The 25866-nt window shown below is 45.2% G+C and overlaps 1 protein-coding gene across 2 annotated transcripts in view; it reads left to right on the top strand.

The window, feature by feature from the left end:
• The window catches only part of MPP2 (MAGUK p55 scaffold protein 2), a 1397885-nt gene that overhangs the window by 661534 nt on the left and 710485 nt on the right, over positions 1–25866 (top strand). The window lies entirely within an intron of this gene.

Genomic DNA, 25866 nt, shown 5'->3' with positions numbered 1-25866 from the left:
CTGGAATCATAGATAAACTTATTAAGCTGGGCATTAATCCTTATGTCACTCGATGGGTTGCCAACTGGCTTACTGACAGAACCCACACTGTAAAAGTAGCTGACTCCAAATCCAGCTCCATACAAGTGACAAGTGGAGTACCTCAGGGTTCAGTCCTGGTACTGCTCTTGTTTGGCATCTACTTCTCTGATGTACAGGCCAACACTAAGGGACTCTAGCTAACAAAGTTCGCAGATGACTGCAAACTGGGAGCCATTATTGAATCCCCAAATGATGTGGATACTGTACAAAAGGGCCTTACAGAAACAGAGATGCTTGGTGCCAGAGCCATGGGCTCAAGCTCAATGCCAAGAAATGTATAGTTATCCCCTTTGGGAAAAAACATGTACCCATGAATTACCACATAGGTGGCAGTACACTAAACACGGAAAGTATGAAAAGAGACTTAGGGACACAGGTGGACAGTGGTCTCACCTTCGATAACCACATTGCCACAACAGTCAGGAAATCCTTCTATGTGGCACACCTCATCACTAAGGGCTTTTCATCCAGAAAAAAGGAGGTCATTGTCCCACTGTACTCATCCCTCATTAGACCCATTATAGAATACAACGTCCCATTTGGTATGTACCTCTCAGGACATCTGCAACAACTGGAAAGGCCGTAGAAATACCTCACTAAAAGAATCACAGGCCTAAAGCAGATGCCCTATGCTGACTGCCTTAAAAAACTCCAGCTTTACTCTGTCACATATCATCTACTCAAAGGCAATCTCTGCTTAACATACTATGTCAAACCCAGAGCTGTTGGACATGCTACTCTTAAAGAAATCCCAATCCCTCAGAGCCACACGCTCCAGGGATCTAAACCTTGTCATCACAATAAACAAACATGCTGGAGGGATAGGTTTCTGACCCAGAGACTCCCCAGACTCTGGAATAGACTACCCATTCATGTCAACCAGAGTGCCTCTTTGGCCCTCTTCAAAAGGAACCTTGACGATTGGATGGGAGAAAGGAAATTCACCCCGGGGATCACGTCAGTCGCCCTGCTAGACAGGGGTCCAGGGAAGTAAATAGTGTGGGAAGAAATAGCCAGGGAATTGTTATGGCTAGGCTTGTATAGGCCCCAGGGCCGATAGCCTAGTACCAACCTATGAACCTCAATTCTTATTTATTTTGCAGTCCAACAGTGGCAATTTGTAAGCAGGACTTTCAAGTGAACTTACCTCTTCAGGCCATTTGCTTTCCAAATCAACAAAGCACTTTGCTAGACAGTGTAAGCAGACATATAAAAAGGCCATCATATTCTGCTAGTGCAAGTTGACTAAACCTTTCTTGTGATTACCTGAATGTGGAGTCTTCCAGAAGTAGATTTATAGGTTCAGTTATAAAGCATATGACCTACTGGCCATGAAAGATTTTACTGCAGTCCCATGTTGATATAACAGCGACATATCAATGTGTCTATGGATACACATTAATCAGATTGCTTTAATGTCAGCAAGTTGGTTCAGTCTTTATAAATCTCAGCTTTAGAATGCTGAATCAAACCCAAAGAAATAGGCTTCACTTTAACAGTAAATAGTAAAACAGTTTTTGTACAGTTTTTCAAAGCAGCAAGTAAGCAGTTATTTAAAACAGGAGGAACAGAAAATTGAGCTGGGAAAGTCTGGTGACAGAAAATAATTCACTAATCATTTTTTACACAGACTAATACTCCCCCTTTTAACTCAGAGGCAGAAACAGAACATAATAGCTTTATTTATCTCCATCCAAGTAGTCCAGAATAACAGCAGCCTGATTTTTCTTAGTTCTATGTAAACAATTCATCAATAAATAATCCCCAGGATTCACGAAGCCTCCGTGTAAGAGTTATAACTCTTACACGGAGGCTGCAGTTAAACGGAGTGATGTCAGCATGCTTTGCATATTCATGAGAGCATGCTGAATCACACCTAAGTCTAACACGGTCCGTGTAAGACAGTAGGGGGCGTGTCCGTAGGCCGAGCCCTGCAAGCAGACACGCCCCCAGAAGTGTAAAAGTGCCCAAAGTAGACACCCACAACAGAGTCCACGGAAATGTGAATAAACACAACACAACACATGCCCCTACAGACTATAAACATAAAAGAAATGTAAATGAACATGTTATATATTTTTTTTAAATTGTAAAGATGTTTAACCATGAGTGCGCTTTTTGTGGCGTGCCGTAAGCGCAGCTACAGTTAGCAGTCAGTGGGAAAGCATATAAGAACTAAATATGCAAAGTAAGCCAAGAAGCAATAGCGTAGCGGTAGAGATGTTGGCTGAAGAGCAGGCATACATGGTTCGAGTCCCCACAACACCAATTTTTATTTTTAGCAAAATAAGTACGAAACAAGTCCCTGACAAATATGTACACATAAAACCACATTTCATGTAAAATGTAATGAAATAGCCCATTTATATTGAAGAAATGTGAGGGAACAAAAGAATAAAAAATGCCAGATGTGCCCATAGCTGAGCTAATGTTTAACAGGGTGAGTGCATCTGCCCGTACGTGAGCAGTGGTTTAACTGGTGCAAAATGAGTGCCCGTAGCTGAGCAGTGGTTTAACATGCTGAATCTAAGTGCCCCTAGGTGAGCTGAGCGTAATATGCATGCCGATAGCCAAATGAGGCTTAAACCAGCATACCCCGTTTGCGCGGAGCTGCGCACCGCGCAAACAAGCTAACCGACGGGCAACGTTGAGCAAGCCGTATCAAAACTGCCTTTACACAGACACACCCCTCAGCATGTCTAGACAGTCATGAAAAATAAAAAGCAGTGGCCAGGTTCGAACCCAGGATACTATACACCATAGTCAAGGTACAGAACCACTAAGCCATGACAGCAGTACCTAGAAATGCAATAATAGCTCATATATAGGAATGAATACAAACTAGAGCATGACAATGCATGTTTACTGAAGTTGATACAATTCCAAAATGGCCAATCACAGATATGCGGGAAAAAGGGACTATATAAGCCCCATAGGTGGGAATACACAGCATAAGCGATTGTAGAACAGACCTGCAGGCAGAATGTCAGGAGTAGGAGAGGGTAGTCGCTTTCGAGCACAGAGGTGGGGTGTTGAGGAGTCCAGGTACATGGCCTGGCTCCTAGTCCACAATCATGAGGCCCAACTCATGCAGGGCCAGGTCCTCTGGGTAGCATACAGGGCTGAGGCGTGGGACCGGTTGGCTCATGAACTCACCAGTGCCACAGGGATTCCAAGGACAGGTGAGCAGGTCCGTCACCACCATGCGGACCTGAAGAGATGCAAGCAGGACCAACTGAATCTTTGGATCCAGGAGGCCCGGCAAACACCCAACGCCCCACCACTGAGTAAGTAATATTTAATTATGTATGTAAAAAGTTAAACTAGCTGATATTACGGAGATGTGTATTCCAATATTACTTCATTTATATTACAGCTGCAGGTGTCCGTTCTGCGAACCGCAGAGCCTATGGCGATAGGCTGGTGCGGTTGCGCCACCAGGCAGGTCAGTAATCCACTACCAGTAACTGTAAAGAAATATAAAAGTATGACAGTCAGCATAAGAGTGCAGTGTAGTCTGTAAGGAATAAAATCTGCAAGTAACAGTGTGAAAGTGTATGCAAGTATTGCTTGATCACAATAGTTTGCAGCCTGTAAGTGTAAGCTAAACATGAAACTGTCTGACATATATCCTGAAATAAAAATACCCTGCCTGTAAGAAAATAGTACACAACCTGCAGCAGGCTGAAAAGTATAGCTGCAGAAGATGATAAATCACATGTGTGAAATATATCCCTGTGGAAATACTGAAACATGAAAGATGTGAGACTGCTGGAAAGGATTGTAATAACTACTGTTAAAACATGTCAATAAAGCCTAGAAGTACCATCCTGAATAGTAAGCCTAGAAGTACCATCCTGAATAGTAAAATGAAAGCAAGTGAGAGAGTGTGAGAAAGTGCCATGAATCCAGCAATACAGTAGTAATAACCCCTGAATAAAGTATACTGCAGTCAAGACAGAATGAAATGCATGTGAGATTCAAAACCAAACAGCTAAATCTGTTCAAAATGTTGCTGCATCTGGAATGTGTATCCCAAAATCAGGATATGTTGCTCTTAGTCTGCAATATGCAGATAGGATGTTTGTCTGATATACCATACATCCACACTTGTCTACAGCCATATAAAGCAAATGTAGCCTAGATGTAGCTGAACAAAGCTAGATATGAATGTGTATGAAGAACCATAAAATGTATATTGATGTTGCATTAACAGTCCTATCACCAAGTTGAAATAGTTAACATATAGGAAACTGTAGTTAGAACAGTAGTGTGTATATAACTGTAGCTATTAGAAATGTACAGCATATGTATTGTTATTCGAAGGTGTTAATATTACTTTCTTCACCCCAACCTATAACTACATATAACCCATTCCACATGAAAATGGTATGTGCAATCACAATTAACACCCCTGGACGTTTGTCCTGTTGGGTCATATATATTTGCATGTCTGTTGATGCATCTGCCCTGTTCATACATCCACACCTGATGGCCTGTTGCCATCAATTAACCCTGCATGTTGTTGGACTGGGTATTTCTGTTCAAATTATGCATGTGTTATGCACGCTGTTCAATGGTGTGAATATCTGGGTGTTTGGTTAATGGGAATACTAATGCATGCTGTTACAACTAATTGTGAATGGTATTATATGTCACTAACCCAAACTGTCATGACATAATGCAAAACATAGAACGACAGGGAAGGCGGGTTCCAGCGGACCCACCTCTCCCACCTCAGCTGGCGAGTGCACCTGGCACTAGTGCGAGTCCGGACCCTCCTCCAGTGGCCCTGTGCCACCTGTGGGTAGCGCTGCAGGGGATGGGGCTCGCCCCTCTGCAAGTGTGGCGGAGGAGATCCACCACTCACCCTCCGTGGCGTCCGGACTGTGGTGCGTGGGAGATTCGGGACTCTGTCCTTGAGCCCCTCGCCAGCTCGAGGCATGGGTGGCGCAACTAACGGGCATGCCCATTGCCCGCCTACACAGCCCCAGCACAGCCCGTCCTGGGCAGTGAAGGAACAGTGGCAACTGCCTATGCGTAGGGATATCAGTTCCACTGTTGCCATCTGTGGGCTCATGGGCTCTGGATATCCAAACCTCCGTCCCCGTCAATTGTGTAACCCCCACACATGTCATACACCGCCCCTGTATGCATCTTGTTTGTCTTGTCTGTTAACCTACCCAACCTACCTCCACAGCTGTACCGACTACCTTCACCTGACATACCACTCTCACCTGAAAAATAAAATAAAATAAAAAAAGGGCACTCTGTACCCACAAAAATTATGCCCCATACATAGCTGCCCATTCCACACATGTCTACTGGACATGGAACCTATCAATTCAATTGGCTGTACAACAAGTATTATTGTTGTCCTGACACCTCTCTCAGGGGTGGAAGGTTTCAAATGTCACACCAAATTACATATATATGCACAGCTGTTGCTGATGAAGAAATGGGCAGCTATGGGCCTTACCTACATCCCTCCTGCACATCCCAAGCTTGTTTCCCTACTGTCTTATCCTCTTTGTGACCCCTTTTTCACCACTTTCCTGTCTCCCCATTTTCTTTTCTTTCAAGGAAAATAGCGGTGTCTTGCAAGTAAGCACGTTTAAGTGGTTGTAATCAGGTGTCTTGGCTTGTGCGCTGAGCTAACCGCCAGTGCATGTCGTGAGCTCAGAGCAAACCAGCGCTAGCCCGGTTACAACTGCTTAAAAGTGCCTTAGTCACTTTGATTGACAGGTCCTGTACTCAGTTCAAAAGAAAAATAAAATCCCACTGTGAGTCCCGTACCCAGGACCTTGGCAACTGTAGTCTGCATGACTTACCACTAAGCCATGACTCTTATACAAGAACATTGTGCTAAAGTAAATATATCATGTAACAGTAGGAATGAATGTAAAGGGAATATAGATGTGTAGTACACAAAGCATGACATTTAGAATTACAAACAAAACTGGTGGATTTCCATAATAGTAGTGTGTGAACAGAAACAGCCATGCTAGTTGGAAGCTAGTAGGTAATAATGTCACCATAGCACCTTGCAAGACACACACATACTCACAGCAGGATAAGCACTGCCCATACCCCACAACCCCTTACAGGAACACATCTGGACCAAGTAATAAAATATGTGGAGCAAAGGCCCAAAACCAGGGACACATTACAAATGATGTTACAACAAATGCAGACAGTTCAGAAAGTAACAGGGTCTACACTTTGTGGGATGTTTGGAAGGGTATGCAGTCTGGAACTTGAATGTTTGTCACCATATTCTGACTTGAGCCCAGAGTGACTTGCCAGAAAAAGGTGTGCATGAGATATTGACCAAATTATGAGGCAGAAATGTGGACAACCTGCAAATATCTGTACACATGACAGATCCAACACCACCATATTTGAATAGTTAAGAGCCTAGACATAGCAACAGTGAATGACTTACAGGGATGCCCCACAGACCCCATGTGAAATGTACAAACAGTAGGCAGAAAGGTGTAACACATGCAATGGTAACTATGGAGTCCGGAAAGTATTCACCACTTGCATGGCAGAAAAAGTGTAGTAATACATATGCTCATGCTAACCCACAGTCACAACTGCAGCATACCAGACATTTTAATGGGTGTACCCCACTGATATGTACCATTCCATGAGGCACATAACAGATGAACATGAAAGTCTCTGGGGCCTGCTCAGCAGCATACTCAAATACCCTAATAGATGTCAAGGCCCACACCATGGCCAGACCACACTGCATGCTGTAACACCCTAGCAGATATAGCAAGCATTCCAAGGTGTGAATGTACATGGAAAATAGGAAAGCTACAGCAGCACACTACAGTCAAGACACCTAGCAGGCATACAAGTAGTGACTGTAAAGGGCAACTATTGAAGCCTTAGCAACAGAGTGCAAGCAAAGTGAAAGGAAAGCACACACACACACACACACATTAACAGTAGTAGTAGTTGTAGTTGTCAGTGTACATACACAGTTAGTACAGGAAACTGGAGAAATGAATGGAGGAATGTTAATCTACAACACACCTGGAAATATGAGAGAGATACCAATCTTTACACTCACAGAACATTGTCCACAGCATAACAGCATGGTCCCTGCCCTTAACATCTGAAAGGGCTACGCCTATCTCACACACCTTTTTATAGCACTGTTCTGAAATCACAGTGAGAACTGCAATCAGTACACAACTGGCTGCATGCAATTAGCAAATGCTGCCTAACAATTGGTGCAGAGGCCATCACATGGGCATATGCAGATACCTACAAAAGTATGCTGTATTCCATGTCCACGCATGCAATACTTTCATTGCACCCTGAGAAGGACGTGAGAGACAGAGAGAGAGAGACAGAGACAGAGACAGAGAAAACTGCAATTAAGCAGACAGAAACAAATTGTTCAGCAACAGCTACCTGAAAGCTGACAGCTGGGAAGTGGAGCAGCAGGACAGAGAACCAGAAAGCAACACAAGCAGCTGGGACAAACACAGGTAATGTAAAGTAATACTATAAAGGTCTACATACTGTGAACCCTCCATATGTGTCATTGGTCTGTATCCATATGTATATGAAGATGTGTAAAGGGCAGGGGACTTACAGCAACTACCAGTGAAGGCTGTACATACATTTGTATGTGAGAGCATCTATGTGCACATATCAATGTTGTTTGATTGTAGGTTGTAGTGCCATGTACAAAGTAGGTTACACAGTTATGTATGTTTAGCAGTATGTTAGTGTGTGTATACAGTATGGTAGACAAATATGTTGATATACCTGTCTAACATATGGATATGTATATATGTCAACATATGTATGTGTATATATATATATATATATATATATATATATATATATATATATATATATATATATATATATATATATATATATATATATATATATATGATATGCATATATGTATACATACATAGAGAGAGAGAGATGTAGGAATACTTAGACAGATGTAGATAGAGTATTGTGCAAACATATCTATGTAATGCACACATACAGATATAGATATATGTAGATACATATACATAGACAGACTGATCTGACTACCTACAGGTATGATTGTATATGACGACCTGCAACACAGCCTGTCCCACCTCCTCTGTCACTCCACACCCCTCTGTGCCCCCTCCACATCTATAGCAATATATGTACATCAATATATATATGTGTATATGTATGACATATATATATATATATATATATATATATATATATATATATATATATATATACATATAGATATATCTATATACATATATATATATATATATATATATAGAGAGAGAGAGAGAGATGTATATAAATTATGAGTGAGGCACATGTGTACAGATGTATTGCAACAGGTGCCTGGTGACAAAGGCATGTAGTGAACACCAGTGTCAAATCCGGAGTACCATACCACATTCCAGATCACCTACACCAGTAACCACCAGATATGTGATTGGCTGCCCACCACTGCATGTGTCAGGGGTGAGCAGGGTCAGAAATGTGTACAATAGTGGCCCCAATGATAGTCACAGTGGCACACTATCCCTGGAATACCTGCACATGGTATGTGTCAGCGGACATGGTGAGTCAGGTATGGACATGTAGGTCGGTGTACCCCTTCACACCACATAATGGATGCCATGGTATGGAACTCACATGACAGCTACAGATATGGAGAAGGACACAGTGACATGTACAACACTGTGACAATGCACTCAAACACATTACCAATGCACAGCGACTGACAACACCACAGAGTACACATATGCTACCCACATAGAGGTTACCACTCCCAGATTTACATATGGAGGTCACACCCATGACATATGTCCAACAACCATAGTAACACCTCCCACCATCCACAACCTAAATGTCTGCTGTGTGTCGTCCATGCCACTGCAATAGTGTGCACATGTGGAGGTAAGAGTTCCTACCCACAGATAAGACATACCCTGCAATAAACCACACAGTGTTAAGAAGCAAGACTCCCCATGAGTACATGTCACACATACCCCTGCTGAATGTTAGTCAGATAGGTAATATGCCATATGAGTCACCCTGTGTAACTGTGTGACAGCAGCAGGTACCATCACACCACATGTGTCACAATGGTCAGGGTAGCAGAACAGTACACTGCTGTAGACACAGGGGCAATAGCATATTGTATAGTATTGTATTGTAATGTAATGTATTGTGTTGTATTGTATTGGTATGGTGAGGTGCCTCCTTCATGGAGTGGAACCACTGCTGCTGTGCCAGTGTACAGGTACATATCCTGTAGTCAGGCTAGTGTTACATAGCACTTCTATATGTGTGTTTAGCTCCTGTCAGAGGTTATGTAGCATGCAACTGGGGATACCATCAGGTCCCATCCATGTTGTGTATTCTGCTGTCCTGCGGTGTCTCTCACCTGGACATCTGTGATGACAGGGAGGTTACAGTCAGCTGGGATAACTATGCCTTATTTCAGGGGAGAGGGCAGGGTGACACCTGCACTGAACCTGTCTGCCACAATGTTGTCGATATCTGTGGTGTCAGTGAAATATTTGTTGTGTACTACCTATGGGCATAGAGGATGGCTCCTGACCAGGTTGCTAACATAACTGAAGAAGGCCTTCTGGTTATCTGTAGTGTCACTCTTGATTTCCCTCTCAAAGTTGCCCATGTAGTTTGTATGATGGAAAATAGATCCTTACCAGTGCTGCTCAGACATGCCCTCCCTTTAGTGAATTATGCTCTGTCTTGCAGTAGCTTCCATCTTCTGTAATACAATCTGTCTATGGCTGGGGTCCACCAGACAGGATGCTGTCCCTTTGTGGAGAGTGTCTTGGTCATATATGGGATTGCATGATCCATGCATTCTCGGAGATGTCTGTAGAAAGCAATTGTGTAGGGGTCAGCATTGTGGGTTGTATCTGCCACTGGCCCAGTGGGCTGAAAGGATACCATATCACTGTTACAAAGTGTAAAGTTTGTATCTGTAATGTTATGCACTATAGTCGTTTGTGCTGGTGGTGGAGGTGGGATATGTATATCCAGGGCAATCAGTGTGTGGTCAGCTCACAGTAGTTGCCGATGTAGGCCATACAGTACCTAGATACAAACCCCCAGAGTGAGGAAGTGCTCTTGACCTGAATCAGTGTTCTGACTGCTGGGGTTTGGTAGTATGTCATATGGAGTCTGCCAGGTACTGTTGCACAGTTGCTGGCCGAGCACTGATACCTGGCCATCTACATGTGTATCCACCAATAGACAGACAGATGCTACATATGTGAGATATATTGTATCATAACAGTCGGGTAGCATGTGTAGTATGTGTGCCAAATTCTGCTGACATATATTGCTGATACCAGGTTATTTTCTTTCTCAGGTACATGGCCCACCCGCGGAATCCCACTTACTCCACAGCTGAGGATGAGGAGATACACCAGAGCCTGGTGTGGGATTATGCAATACTCTTTTCCCGCACCAGCCAGAATCAGCAGGAGAGGGCTGCACTGTGGCAAGACCTTGTCCATTGGGTAAATGACATAGGCACGCATAATAGGACATATGAGCAGGTACGACATCACTGCAGTGATTTAATCAGACATGTCCATCAGCGTGCATCAGATATCCACAGGCAACAGGTCGCCACAGGTGGTGGGGTGGCTACACATCCCCCACTCACCAGACTGGAGGGACTACTCATGAGTGTAGTGGCTCCAGCCCAGCGGCAACAACAACAGCAGCAGACATGCATTATGATGGAAGCTGGAGCCACACAGCAGCAAGACAGTGAACGTGCAGGTAATATGTCATATGTATAGTTGACTGTTGTGTACACTGGTAGTTAATGCATGTGTGAGGTGTGTCCTTGGTTTGTAGCTGTCACCATAGTATTTAATGTGCAAGTGTGATATCCTCAATATTAGCTGCTGACCTGTGAAAGGCGACTGTTGTACTCCTGACCTGTATCATACTCAGTAACAATGGCACAGTTGTGCCCACTGACATTAGTTTCTTCACGTCTGCAGGACCTCTGGTATAACAGCAATGCAGCCTATCCATGCTGGTGAGTGTGTATTAACAATTCCTGTAATAGTGTTGATAGTAATAGTACTATTTGGCTCACTTAGTAGTGCTCTTTGTATGCATGTAGGTGTGTCTGTGTCTGTGTGTTGATATCACGCATACTGAGTACTGTACAATTGTGTGAAACTGTGTGCATGTGTGCACGTGTGCATGTGTGCATGTGTGCACCTGTGCATGTGTGCATGTGTGCATGTGTGCACCTGTGCATGTGTGCATGTGTGCACCTGTGCATGTGTGCACGTGTGCATGTGTGCACCAGTGCATGTGTGCACCTGTGCATGTGTGCATGTGTGCACCTGTGCATGTGTGCATCGCTGGTAATGTGTAGATATTGTAAACTGTGTTTCCTGTTTCCTTCTCACAGGTTCTGTTGCTGCTCTGGTGTCATGTAGCAGGGAACCTGAGTCAGGTGCCGTGGGTACTGATAATGATGACATCGGTGTAATGGCACAGGAAGGTATGCCAGGGTTCGCCATTGGTCAGCCGATTGACAGTACACAGCTGTCAACCCCATCAATGCGCACAGTTATCCTGCCAATACACCCTTTGTCACCACTGTCCGTAGGTGATGGACAGCATACAGTGGGCATTGACCAGGGTAATGTGGTATCTGTGGCACATGCCTCCCCACACAGCAGCCATGGGCATGGCCCAGAGATGGTACCACACAGACAGATGTCCAGGGGTTCTCGTGGGAGCATCCATGGGCGTACTGCCCTGTCAGGCGATGCCCACAGAGGTCTTACAACCTCAGCTATGTTTCGGACTGTCATGCAGGCACAGTCACGTATGGAACGGTACACCAGACAGGGTCTGAGGGAGCTGGCAGCATGTCGCACAGCCATGACTGACAGTATGCGTGACATTGCAGCTGCCATCCGTGATTTCACCAATGTCATAGACAGATGTTGTGGGGACATATTAGACCGGTTCCACAACTACATGTCCATGAGCCAGGGCGATGGTGGGCGGTTGAGGCGTCGACGTGGCCGTATGCCAGCAACAGCAGCAGCTGGCAGTCGTCGCGGACGACAACAGGGCTGCGGCCGCCCCTGTAGTGCCAGCAGCAGCCCCAGCAATGCTGGGTCTGTGTTGTCATCAGACCGCCCCAGGAGACCACGTGCACATGGCTCTGGCCAGGCCCGACAGGGATCTGTGTCCAGTCAACGAACACCTGCTTCTGATGACAGTACCCAGTCTGGGTTGGTACTAGATATGGTCCGTAGCACCCCTGCAAGGCACAGGTACCGTGTCCATGGCCAGAGACACTGATCTGTATGACCTGGCAGGTACAGTCTGTGGCTGTCCACAAACACCAGTATATGGCAGCCATGAGGTGGAACTGTGTGCATCCATACACACATCCAAATTGACAACACCTAGGGCTACCGCATACATGCACACACTGCATCAACATTGCCCCACCTTCTACTGCTGTCCCTCACCAACACGCATACACATACATGTCAATTGGTGGTATGGGTGGCTGACTCAGGCATACCAGGTTCACACCCTGTGCATATGATGAAACTGTGCCACCTCCTGCAATCTGTAACAACTGTGCAGGTACAGGTTAACATGTTGCTGATGCACAGGGTGACCACATAGATGTGTAGTAATAGTATCATGTTGTTAACAGTACTGTGTGCTGAATTAATTGTGGGTATATCACAGCATGCCTGATGCAGTAAGTGTGTGATTGTCATGTCCTGTTGTCTACACCCATGGTAAGTACCATAGTGTATCATCTGCACATGTTGGCATACTGGTGGTAATGATGTCAACAGAAGGCTACATACATAGGTAGCACAGGGGATAGGGTAATGAATGTAGTAATACACAATGATGGACATGTAAATTGCAAGTGGCATGTTGCCCACACTAGACTCTGCATTGCGAATGTTTGAGGATGTTGATATGTGTGCAGTACTACGACTGGTACAGGACACACAGGAGCACCCTAGCACTGCATGCTCACATCTCATACCATGCTAGACAGCCCCAACACACATAACTAACTGTCACAGGAAGGAGAGTCCCCATATATGTCAGGGATACTGTGGTGGCAGGCCAGGGAGCATACATCCTACTAAGTATGGAACCACTGAGTGAAGGCTCAGTGTCTGTTATTTGACATGTGTATTACTGCAGGTATGAGCACATGGGTTTCTATCCAGTTATTGTACATCCTGACAGTACATGCATGGTCTGTACACTTGTGTGCACTGAGACTGGACCCTAGCCATCTGACCTGTGTATTTCCATGTACATGTGCATAGTGCCTGCATATTTGCAGTGTTACCTACTGGAACTGGTACAGCTTGTTTGTTGTACAATGGACTACATGCAGCCCTGTTTACTGTAGCTTTGTTTGCATGCATGTTTGCTTGCAATTACCCTGGAATACTGATCACACCTGCAATGCATAGTTATAGAGCTTCTGTGGACTCCTAGTGCCATCTGCATAGCCTACTATATGTATGTCCATGTCCCACTTGACAGGATGTCACTGTTTGTCCTGTTCACATGTACATTGCCTGTGACACAGTGCATATGACCTGCCTGGCATGTGTCCACGTGAGCAGTCATATATGCTACTGCTAACTAATCACAGGCACTACACCTTCACACATTCATCTTCTGTTGAACTACCTGCTTTGCTAGGGACGGCCTGCACCTGTCACCCCTGGCCTTTCAAATATTGGCAAAGGCTCTTGCTATGCCCATAGTGCCTATGTTAGGAAGGGCTCAAATGACAAACCCACCTTTATAGGTATCACAAGGGATAAGACACTAAGAGCAATGCTACCCAATGCCAGAAGTCTAAACCTCCAGATGCATGCACCCAAAACACTCCTTGGCATGGAAAACATCAATATCTGTGCAGTAACAGATGCCTGGTTCAGAGCTACTGAGAGCACACCAGCACTACCGGGTTTAACCCGGTTGATTTCTTTGAAACAGTCACCAAGGCCATTGACGAGGGGAAGATGGTACACACACCCTACCTGGACCTTGCAAAAGCCTTCGCAACAATACCCCACTTGGGCATTCTAGAGAAGCTCACCAGCTTAAATATAAGCCCCTATGTCACTAGATGGATTGCACAGTGGCTCAAGGACAGAACCCACATGATTAGCATTGCTGGAGCCATGCCAGACCCCACAACAGTTACGGGTTGTGTCCCACAAGGCTCAGTCCTGGGACCCTCTTGTTTGGTATATATTTATTGGAGGTACAGGCCAACACGGACGGACTGTGGCTGTCCAAATATGCAGATGACTGCAAACTGGCCACCATAATCGACTCTCCAGCTGACACAAGCATCTTCCAAAGGGGCATCATAGCAACAGACAACTTGTGCCAGAGCCATGGCCGTCTGCTGAACAGTGTTTAGAAAGGGGAATGTGCATCCTGTAGTCTGTTCACCTAGTTGCCAAAAGGGACATTTCCCTCACACACATTAACCCCCTTCAGCCAAAAACACACACTTGTCATTCACAGGATTCAAACCCCTATCTGACTATGTTATGACACTTGAGACAGACGCATTAGCAGAGCACGCTATTCGCACTACTGGGAGTTTTCCCTTCTCCTGCTATACTTATAGAGTGCTGACATCATCAGTGTTTAGAAAAGGGAATGAGCATCCTGTAGTCTGTTCACCTAGTTGCCAAAATGGACATTACCTTCACACACACTAACCCCCCTCAGACAGACACGCACACTTGTCATTCACAGGATTCAAACCCCTACCTAACTATGTTATGACACTTGAGACAGACGCATTAGCAGAGCACGCTATTCGCATTACTGGGAGTTTTCCCTTCTCCTGCTGTACTTATAGAGTGCTGACATCATCAGTGTTTAGAAAAGTGAATGAGCATCCTGTAGTCTGTTCACCTAGTTGCCAAAAGGGACATTGTCCTCACACACACTAACCCCCATCAGCCAAAAACACACACTTGCCAATTGCAGGATTCAAACCCCTATCTGACTATGTTATGACACTTGAGATGGACGCATTAGCAGAGCGCGCTATTTGCATTACTGGGAGGTTTCTTTTCTCCTGCTGTACTTATAGGGTGCTGACATCATCGGTGTTTAGAAAGGGAATGTGCATCCTGTAGTGTCTTTTCCTAGTTGCCAAAAGGGACATTTCTCTCCCACAGACTTACACACACACCAACCCCACTCACACACACACACACTGAGCATTTGCAGGATTTGAAACCCCTACCTAACTATGTTATGACACTTGAGACGGATGCATTAGCGGAGCACGCTATTCAGATTACTGGGAAGTTTCTTTTCTCCTGCTGTACTTATAGGGTGCTGACATCATCTGTGTTTAGACAGGGGAATGTGCATCCTGTGGGGAGGCAGACACCAAGCACACTATGGCTAAGCTGTCATTCCCTAGGGCAAACAGCCTAGTGTTGACCTCTACACCCATATGTTTAATTGTCAAATGCACATTATTTGTTGCTGATAGACTGTTTGCATATCTTTATTGCCATAGCATTCCCTGTTTGTATGAACAGCTTGTGCATCTGTGGAAGATGTTTGCATATGGGAGGGATCCACTATATCACATATGTCTCTGTAGTCATTTAACTGTGTGCACTGGGCAGACTGCTGTAATGTGGTTGGTTCCTGGAATAACACATAACAATACCAGATATGTGTGTCCAACTGCTAAACAGAGATTTGGCCTAAGTGTGTGAGCATGCCCAGTTCAGCCTTCCCATGGCATGTTGTCAGTGTGTGAGCATGCCCAGTGTGAGCATTCCATATGTTGGACTCTGCAGCCCACCACATTTGTGGATGAGTGTGAACTTCAACAACTATCACCCGTTTATGGTTGTGTGTTGTGTGTCATGTTGTGTAGTTACTGTACAACTGCTTTGTGTGTGAACACAACAGGATTATACTGTGCCTGCAGTGTTTGCATGGGATACTTTGCATACAGTTGTCAACATCCTTTCACACTGACCTAACACTGTAGTACTGTATAGTGTACTGGTAGTACTTTGACTGTGGTGGACAGTATCCTGGGCTTTACTGCTATCACTGCTTTACATTTTGATAGTGGGCACAACAGCCTGGTTAGGGGCCAGTTGTGTACATCTGACCATGTTGCATTCTGTTCAGATATGAACTACTTAAACCAGGCTTGTCCAACATTGGTAGTGTATTCCACAACATAGGTGTACAATTGCAAACACTAGAGATGTGCCCTAGTCCATGTCTAATGCTAGTTGGAGAGTGTGTTTGTCCTTCAACACACATTGTAAGAGGTGTTTGCCATGACATATGTCATGGTTAGTATACTGTGCCTCTGTCTACCTGTGACATGACAGTGATACCCAGGATAAATCTACCATCTCCCGTCCACTCATCAGGATTCCCATTGAGGAAGATTGATAAGTGACTCTGTGGGTAGCCTGTGCTGGGGGTTCACTCATGGGTGGGAGTGGCTTCTGGGTGGGAGTGGCTTCTGTGTTATGGATCACGCAGTACAGCTTGTCCTATGTAAGTCAGTGCTGGGGTTCAGGTCTCTCATGTGCATAGCTCACTGCCATTCAGATTGTACAAGGTGCAGCATGTTTATTGATGCCAGCAACACAGGCAACACATGGCATCTGTGCAAGCTGTTTGATACTCCTGATGAGGTACTGTTGGGGACTTTACGGTTGATGGAGGTGTCTGCTGAGGTACATCCCACAGGGGCTATTGTAGTCAATTATACCGCTGATGAAGGATGGCTGCAGAGCCACAATGACCTCCCCTTATCTAGATCTGACAGCCTTCATGATTAAGTGGGTATATGGTATGTTTCTGTAAACACTACAGCACATGTTTGTCCAATGCAGGATATCTATCACCTTGTGTCCCCAGGTCTCTCATTACATGTTAACTACATAATGGGTTAACACCTATGTGGTAATTGGTGGGCACTTACTGTATATCCACGGGGTTGACTATACACTTTCTGCACTTAGCTTGCTGACATGGCTATGGCACCAGTTGTCTGTTTCTATGTGGCCCTTTTGTGGGATGCTTGTGTCAGCTGGTGGATCATATGTGGTGAGCAGTTTGTAGTCCTCTGCAAACATGTTCGGACACAGTCCTTCCATGTTTGCCTGTACCTATGGGACATATATACCAGAAGAGGGAGATCCCAGGACAAAGTCTTGTGGGATGCCAGTTATATCTGGTTTGTAGTCTGACATGGCTGCAGCATGTCTGACCATGTCTGTTCTGTCCTTGGTCTGGTTTGCAACCCCTCTACTGACATGTGGGTTTATATTTACGCTGGTGAGCCTATCTATACTGAACATGTAGGGTATTGTATAGAAGCCTTTGCAAGGTCCAGATACACTGTGTGGAGCACATTGCCCTCATCAATGACCTTAATGACTGTTTCAATTGAGTCAAACATGGTTAGGGGCAGGATCTGCACTTGAGAAGGCCACACTGGGTTGGGTCCGGTGTCAGTAGGTCCCCAACATATTTATGTCTGTGGTACATGCTGATCCTTTCCATAGCTGTGCAAACCGAGCTTCTCAGGATTCTGGGGTAGTACTGTTCAGTATCCATTCAGGCAACACCTTTGTTGAGAAGGACCACTGTTGTTGTACACTGCTCTTTGGGTACATATTCTGTGGTAAGGCTGACATTGAGCAGTAGTGTGGTTTGGCATTCCATTCATCTTGGAGTCCATGTTGCACTAAGCCCAGGACACCATCTCATACCATTGCTGCTGTGTGTTTTGCTTTGTAGATGTTGGCTGTTACCTCAGCATCTGCAATGTCAGGGGGCCAGCATTCTGCTGGGATAGATATTCTGCATTCGGGGGGGGGGGGGTTTGCACTGCACCTGTCAGGATGTATGTTGGCAATATGTGTGTGTGTTTGTGATATTTGTGTGATTCAGGGCATATCTGTGAATTCCCAACATGGTTCCTACCATCAGTTGTGAAAGCCTTGGGATTATCCTTAGTGTCCTGTACAATTTGTATCTACATAGGTTCATAGGTTCATACTAGGCTATCCACCCTGGGCATTTGTTAGCCTAGCCAGAGTGTGTGTGGCTTTTGACACCCCTTGCTATGTGAATATTATGGCCATTTATGATTTGCTTTGCTGTGCCTCTGTCTGGACATGACACAGTGAAGACCCCCAGTGTAACTCTACAATCATCCATCCACTTGGCAAGATTCCTGTTGAAGAGTGTCAGTGAGGGGCTCTGCCTAACATGGAGTGGGATTCTGGTCCAGGGTGTGGCGAGCCTCTGGATTATGTATCTGTCCCACCAGCACATCCCATTTCATTATTTGTTGAGGTTGACATCTCTCACTCTCACAGCTCCAATGGATTTGTGTTTTCTGGGGTGGAGCATGTCCATTACTCCTGTGTTGGGCATGGCCTCCTACAACAGGCATGCAATGCCTCTGTGTGGGCAGTATGTGACTGGATTCAGCTGGGGTGTCTACAGCCAGGCGGCATATGACATATATTTGAGACCCTTTATCCTCTTGGTGAGGTACCTTTGAGGTCTTTCTAACTGCTGCAGGTGTCAGGTAAGGTACATCCCATATGAGGCATTGTACTAGATTATGGGTGTGATTAGAGAAAAGTATAGGGGCACAATGACCTCTGTTGCCGTAGATGTGACTCCTTTCCTGATACGGTGTTGAATGTAGACAGTCTTCCTAGCCACATTGGCAATGTGGGTGTCACATAACAGGTTACTGTCCACTTGTGTCCCTGGGTCCCTGGTTACTCCTTCCATACATAATGGTTTACCACCTATGTGGTAATTTGTGGTACCTTGTTTGGTATTTGGTAGGACATTCATACTGTCCAGTGTCTTCAGGACGGCTGGGTGGGGTTATTGTGTGTGAGAGTGTGGTCTGTAGCATGCTACAGACTGCACAGCAGTCTTGCCTACAGTTAGTTGCTCATGGGTGAACTCCACTGCCTTGTGCATTGTCAGTTACCTGGACGTATGGGTGTCTGTGCTGACTATGGATACTCACCCTCCTTTTATGTTTTGTTCCAGGTTTTGGGGCCATGACACATGATACCTGGTATAACCTGGTAGTGCTGGTGTGCTGTCAGGAGGCTTGCAGCAGGTTTCTGTCACTGCACAGACATCGATGTTCTCCATTCTGGGGATGGCCTCAGGAGCATGCATATTGGGGTGTACACATCTGGCATTGGTCAGCATTTCCCTTATGTTTCTTCCCACTTATGTTTTCTAGGGTGGTGGGTCAGTCTTTTCAGCCTTGCCTACAAAGGCTCTATGGAGGTGGCAAAGGCCTTATCCAATATTCAGACGCCCAGGGTAACAGGTGCAGGCCATCCCAAGGACAGCTGCGTGGCTTGTCAAGCATGACATCCCAAGCAGACAGACATTGGATCCCCTTGGAATGACACCAGTAAGTGTGCCACTTGCTATGACTGATCATTCCGTGTTTGTACTGTGGCATTATTCTTGGTAAGGGTAGGATGCTGCGAACGGTGAGTGTCATACCGGCCTGGACTACATAATCAGATAGCTCATCTATGTCTCTTTACATGTAGTCTAGGGTGGTACATCTCAGGTCATTCACACCAGCATGGACTATGACTGCATCATATTTCTACTTGCTTTGGAGTGACCTACATATTTCTGTTATGTGGCAGCCTACAGGCAGCTTACTGTACCCTTTCCCTTGTTCAGTCTGGTGTGCAGGACAGCAGTGTGTCTGACTATGGAGTCACCTATTACGACTGTATCAGGCATGTTGTTTCTCCTTCTGGCCTGTGACTGTTTGGCACACCAGCTTTGTGTGCTATGTGTTGCATGTGCTATGTTTGGAGGCTGTTTGATTGGGTGTCTGCTTTAGAGGCCTCTGTTGGTGTGCTGTGTTTGTAATTTCTGCCTCCGGGAATGTTTTTCTGTGTTTATGTGTTTGGTTTGCAGTTGTGATAGGCCTATGTGGGACTGTGTTTGTGGTGTGTGTGGTTACCTTCTCCTACTGACTTGTTTTGGGAGTACTGAGTTGACGGAGCTCAGCCTCCAGTTTGGATGGATGGTTGCATCTCTCACATATATTTGTATTTCTTGGGTGGAGTTGGGGGTTGTCTGTGTACTTGGGGTAGGTGTAACATTGCCTCAGGATTCACAGATTCCACTTGTTGTGGCTGGCCTTAGTGGATTGCATGTGTGGACAGATTTTATTGCCATACTACTGATCAGTGATTACTTCATTGTTCATGTTTGCTCTATCATGTAGTAGCTTCCTCATTCTCTTGCATGTTTTGGTTATGGCTGGTGTCCACCATGCCAGATTTAGGCACTGTGTCTTGTTTTAATTTAGGACTGCATAATCCAAGCATTCCTGGCAGTGTTCATGGAATGGCTGTATTACAGGTTCTGAGGTGTGGTCCATATTTTGCACCTGCATGGGACCTTTAATGGATTCCACATCAATTTGGAGGAGTGCAAATATTGCTTAGCACATGTTTTCCACTGTGGTTTTCCGTCCATGGACTGTGGTCAGGATGTGTATATCCAGTGTGATTACTCTATGGTCTGGTTTTACCAGTGAGCAATACACTTCTCATCTTGACATCCCGTACCCATGTTGCTGATTATCACATCCAGTATGCTTACCCCTCTTGTGGGAGTGGTACATTGTTCCTGGGCCTTTTGGTTTGTGGATTCTATGAACTTTTGTCCTACACTGTTGGAGCTAGTATAATGCTCCCAGTCTATGTCTGGGTATTTGCAGTCACCCAATATAATGTGGTTTGGAGGACTTGATATATTCATGTATTCCAGCATAGGCCGGATGCAGTTCCTGGTGTAGGGACAGTAGTCTGTGGCAGGCTATAAAATGGGGGGCAGTTTTAGCCACTGTTACTTGAGCATGGCTAGTCCATGCTGCTTTTTGTGGTGGTACCGACATGGAGGTGTGGTTATCCTTGACAATTCTTGCTAGTCACCCTCCTTTTGTAGCTTGTTCCAAGTTTTGAGGCTGTACAGCACAGTATGAGGTGTAACCTGGTAGTGTTAGGGTGCTGTTGTGAGCCTTGCCTCAGTTTTCTGTTACAGCACAGTTATCAACATTCTCCATACTGGGTGAGTTTAGACTGCATGCATCTTGCTGTTTCAACCTATCCCTTATCTTATTCTTATCCCTTCTGGTACCTATGGAGATAGGTTTGTGTTTTGAGCCTTACCTATTCAGGGCACACTGTGGGTGACAACAGCCTTTGCCAGTATCCATACGGCCTGCACTGATAGGTGCACGCCAGTCCTAGCAGGTGGTGCATCATGTCATGCTCAGCATGTCATCCCAGACTGGCACACATTGGGTCCCCTTTGACTAACTGCGATACTTCAGTCAATTGTTGCACTTGATCATCTCATTGTCATGTTGTGACATGATGCTTGGTGAGGGTGGGATGTTAGTCAGGGTCCTCAGGTGTGCATATAGTACTTGGTGTTACATTACTTAACACATAGCATTCATGCCTCAGGTGGTGCTGCAGGGCTGCCTCTGTCGGATGCGCATATTACACTTCCCTGTACATGTTTGAGAGCAGGTTGTGTCACGTTAGGCATCCCTGTTACTATATGAGTGAGTCAGAGGGTATCATTCCCAAGGTTCCTACTGAGCCAATGTATGTGCTATGCGTTGCCTGTTTGCCAAGGCCAGGGCATACTGGGCACGCCTCCTTCTGCCTACTGGGGCAGGCTCAGGTTGTTCCTCCTCCGAGTCACACTCTGCCTGTGATGGCCTTGGCAATGGTGGGGGCTGTTTGGCCCAGCCCTATGCTGGTCCTGCTGCAGCTGTTTTCGCAAGATCATATTATGTAGCATAGCACATACCATGACAATTTGGGTACATGTAGTTGGTGTGTACTGCAAGGCTCCACCAGATGTGTCCAGACACCGGAACTGTGACTTGAGCAGCCCAAACACACGCTCTATTACATTACGTGTTTGTGCGTGTGCCTCATTATGGCGTTCCTGTTCAGGTGTGTGTGCATTTCTGATGGGTGTCATCAGCCACGGCTCCAGTGCATAACCTGCATCCCCCACTAGGTGTCCGTGTGGGATGTCCCCATTGGCAAATGTCTGGTACAGCTGCGTCAAATTCCAGATGTGGGAATCGTGGTAGCTCCCAGGACAGCCAGCACACACATTCATTATTATGCCCTGGGCATCACACACGACCTGGCAGTTGATGGAGGGGAAGCCCTTGCGGTTGATGTATGCCCTACCCCACTCACCGGCTGGTGCTTTGATGCATATGTGCGTGCAGTCTATTGCACCCACTACCTCAGGGTATTCCGCTATTTGCTGGAAGAGACGCATATTGCTGGCCAATACCTCACGGGCATTGGGGAAATATACATGATCACCGACATGTGCTGACATGGCATCCAGGAACTGGTGCAGTACCCTGGAAGCTGATGCCTGTGATATCCCCATCATATCACCAGTTGGTCTCTGGAAGGTACCTGTTGCTAGTATTCTTAGGCCATAGTATTCTTAGGCCAACACATACCTTGGTTTCCACTGGGATGGGTTCCCCTCTGTTGGCTCTGTGTGTGAGGCGTGGCCTGCACAGCTCCACTATTTGCTGCAGGAGGTCTCTGTCCACTCTGTAGCGCTCTACTATCTCCAGCTCATGTAACCCGTGGTAGGTGACCCTGGGCCTGTACACTCTTCTCCGTCTCCTCACTGCGGGTTGTCTGGCACCATCTGCATTGTCACCACCCTCAGCAAGTCGCCTATGTCTCATTATGACAGCTATGGCAGCCCCTAACATTTCTGCTCTGCGTTCAGCTTTTTCAGTTTTCACTTCTGATAACTTAACTATTGTCTTGCAGTGTCTCTTGAGAGAAACATTCTGCACTGCTGTTTGCAGAGTTTTAAGTGCTGGGCTGGGCTAGTATTCTGCCTGTGTAATTGCCTGCATCTAATTGTTTTCACCTGCTAGCTCCAGCAGTATTCCCTGCTAACTTCCTACTACATCTGTTGCTTCCTTTTTCCTTTCTGTTTCCTCAGGGTGGAGCCATGTGCAAACCAGCAGAAACACGCTCACAGTGGCTTACACACGCGCACACATACTTACACAGTTCAGAACCTGCTTATTCGGTTTTAAATGCGTGCACGCCCACGCAAACGGTGTTAAACATCTCCCAACACGCTCCCACATGCTCAGTCTGCCTTACACATGCGCACACTGCCTTACACGCGCGCACACTGCCTTACTCGTGCTTCGTGGCGCGCACACGTGTGCATACACGTCCAGCAAGAAACTTTGGTGTAGGCAACAGTGTACACCTTCCATTTCTTGACTTTCTCATGTTTACTTAGTGGCACACCTCATTCCTTGATATCTGTCTGACATCTGTCATGTAACTCTAACCTCCAATGAACTGCATTTCTTTCTACCATTCCCCCCTGTGATGTCACCTATCTCCTACTCTGTTCCTCCCCCTTATGTAACTCTTACACTACTCAGAATGTGCTCATTTGCTATGTGACAGTGGAATTCAGTATCCTTACACTCATTTGCATCAGATTGCCTACTAATGCTTAGTTACATCTCTTAGACTCAGCTTCCCCCCTTAGCAACCACTACACGGTGGCCATGTTGGTTTTGCTCTGCTGGTCCCTGCATTGACATTCCATGTATTGCATAAAACCTACATTTGTAGGTTTAAAACCTTCGTTTTTATGTTCTATGCAGCGCAGCCCGTTTGCATGGGGCTGCGCTGGGTTTACACATCGGCAATCGCCGAAAAAAAATTATATTTTAATATATTTGCATCAGGTTACCTTGCCAATGGCCACATATTTGGCCATTGGCATGCTGCCTGTCACATATGCACCCTTTATTTGGAGCTGACATGGCTCCATTGCCGTGTTTGCAGAAACGTACTCAGTTGTCAACTGAGTACATTTCTGCAGCTAAAACGGCTCTTACACGGGCTGTTCTGGGCTTCCTGGATCGCTAATCAGCCTCATTTGCATGCTTTTCGGCTGCAAGTGAGGTGATTAGCTTATCCACGCCCACTCCATGTAAGAGCCGTTTTAGCTTGACTCTTACACGGACTTTGGGCTGTTCGTGGATCGCGAAGGCTGCATGGAGTCTTACACTACTCTTAGACTCCGTGCAAGCCTTCGTGAATCCGGCCCAATATCTTTGGCTTAACTTGGTGCAGGCTTCTAAACAATATCACAGCATCTCTGATAGCAGTTAACAAAACAAAAACAAGTTTTTCAATGCTCTGTTAGTGGAAATCACTCCTCTGACTCCTGATTCTTAAAGATTTCCAGGTCATAGACCTATAAGAAGTAGTGGTGTCCCGATTCTGGCCCAAGAATTACAATAATTTATTTTTCCTGTTTTCCTTCACAATCACTCTCCTTCCAAAGTCTCACTAACCTGCTTCTCTCTCAATAGCTGTGATTTTAAGTATTTGCTTACACTCTGTATAAGGTTGTGTAAAGGGGAACTCTTCTCGTCATGGCAAGACAGGGCAAACAAATGTAATATATATATGTCACATATTTCTATAATTAATATTTATTTTAAGATTAGGTTTCCCAGTCTGGTGGGAATTCGTCCAATGCTGTGTTGCAGACATAAACCTTTATATAAAGCTAGACTGGACATTTCTTTACAGACCAAGCAGATACCAGGTCTGAGTAACCCTGAAATAAATAAAATGCAATGACAGTTTCCAAAGCCTTTCTGAATAGTTCACTGTTTCCAACGCTGTAGTTTTGGGAAGGCATCATACTTTTTCGAAGTGTTTCAGACAGATTGTTTGAAACCTATAAAATGTAGATTAATATTCAGTGAGCTGTATCAGAGAGGAATTGGTCTCCAGGAGTAACAGGGCATTTCCCATACAAGGCCTACAATGTCTTCAGACCAAGAAACTGAAGCTTATGACATCGAATACACATTTATCTAAATAAAACAACTGAAAAGACATAGCATATGAAAAGTCTATAGATTGACGTGTCCATATCAAAACTAAATATATATATATATATATATATATATATATATATATATATATATATATATATATATATATATATATATATATTTCAGAAAGAAAAAAAAAAAATGGCAGCATAGGGGGACTGAACACCTGTTGCACCACCCCCCCCCCCGCCATCCCTGTAGTTACATATACTAACTTTATAGCCACCCAACTGTGGGGAAATCAACAATTCCATAAACTATCCCAGTACCTCTTCAAAGACTGCTGTGATACTAAGACAAGATTTCCCATTACAAACTCATAATGTTACATGACAGATGTATCTCTCCTTTGCCACTTTTGGATAATCACCATTTTGATTTTCTCCATAGTTTTATACAGGATACTGGCCAGACTGATGGATCTAAAATTGTTTGGGTCTGAGACCTCTACCCTATATTGTCATCTGGTACCACTACAGCTTGTCACAGAAGGTCCAGGATGTGTTCACGTCAAGATGTTTTGTTTAACATGATTAATATTTCTACTGGTGTCAAGATTAGGGTATATAGTCAAACTGAAGTCTAATTCCGCAGATCTTGCAGTACTTTTCTACTTTATTTAAGGCTGGTGTGCCTTATTATGCCATTAAAGGAACACATGCCTGCCGTTACTGTTTGCTTAC

The sequence above is a fragment of the Protopterus annectens genome, chromosome 13.part0 (genome assembly GCF_019279795.1).
Source record: "Protopterus annectens isolate FY-2018-M chromosome 13.part0, PAN1.0, whole genome shotgun sequence".
Taxonomy (NCBI): domain Eukaryota; kingdom Metazoa; phylum Chordata; order Ceratodontiformes; family Protopteridae; genus Protopterus; species Protopterus annectens.
This window is presented reverse-complemented; position numbering and strand designations above follow the sequence as displayed.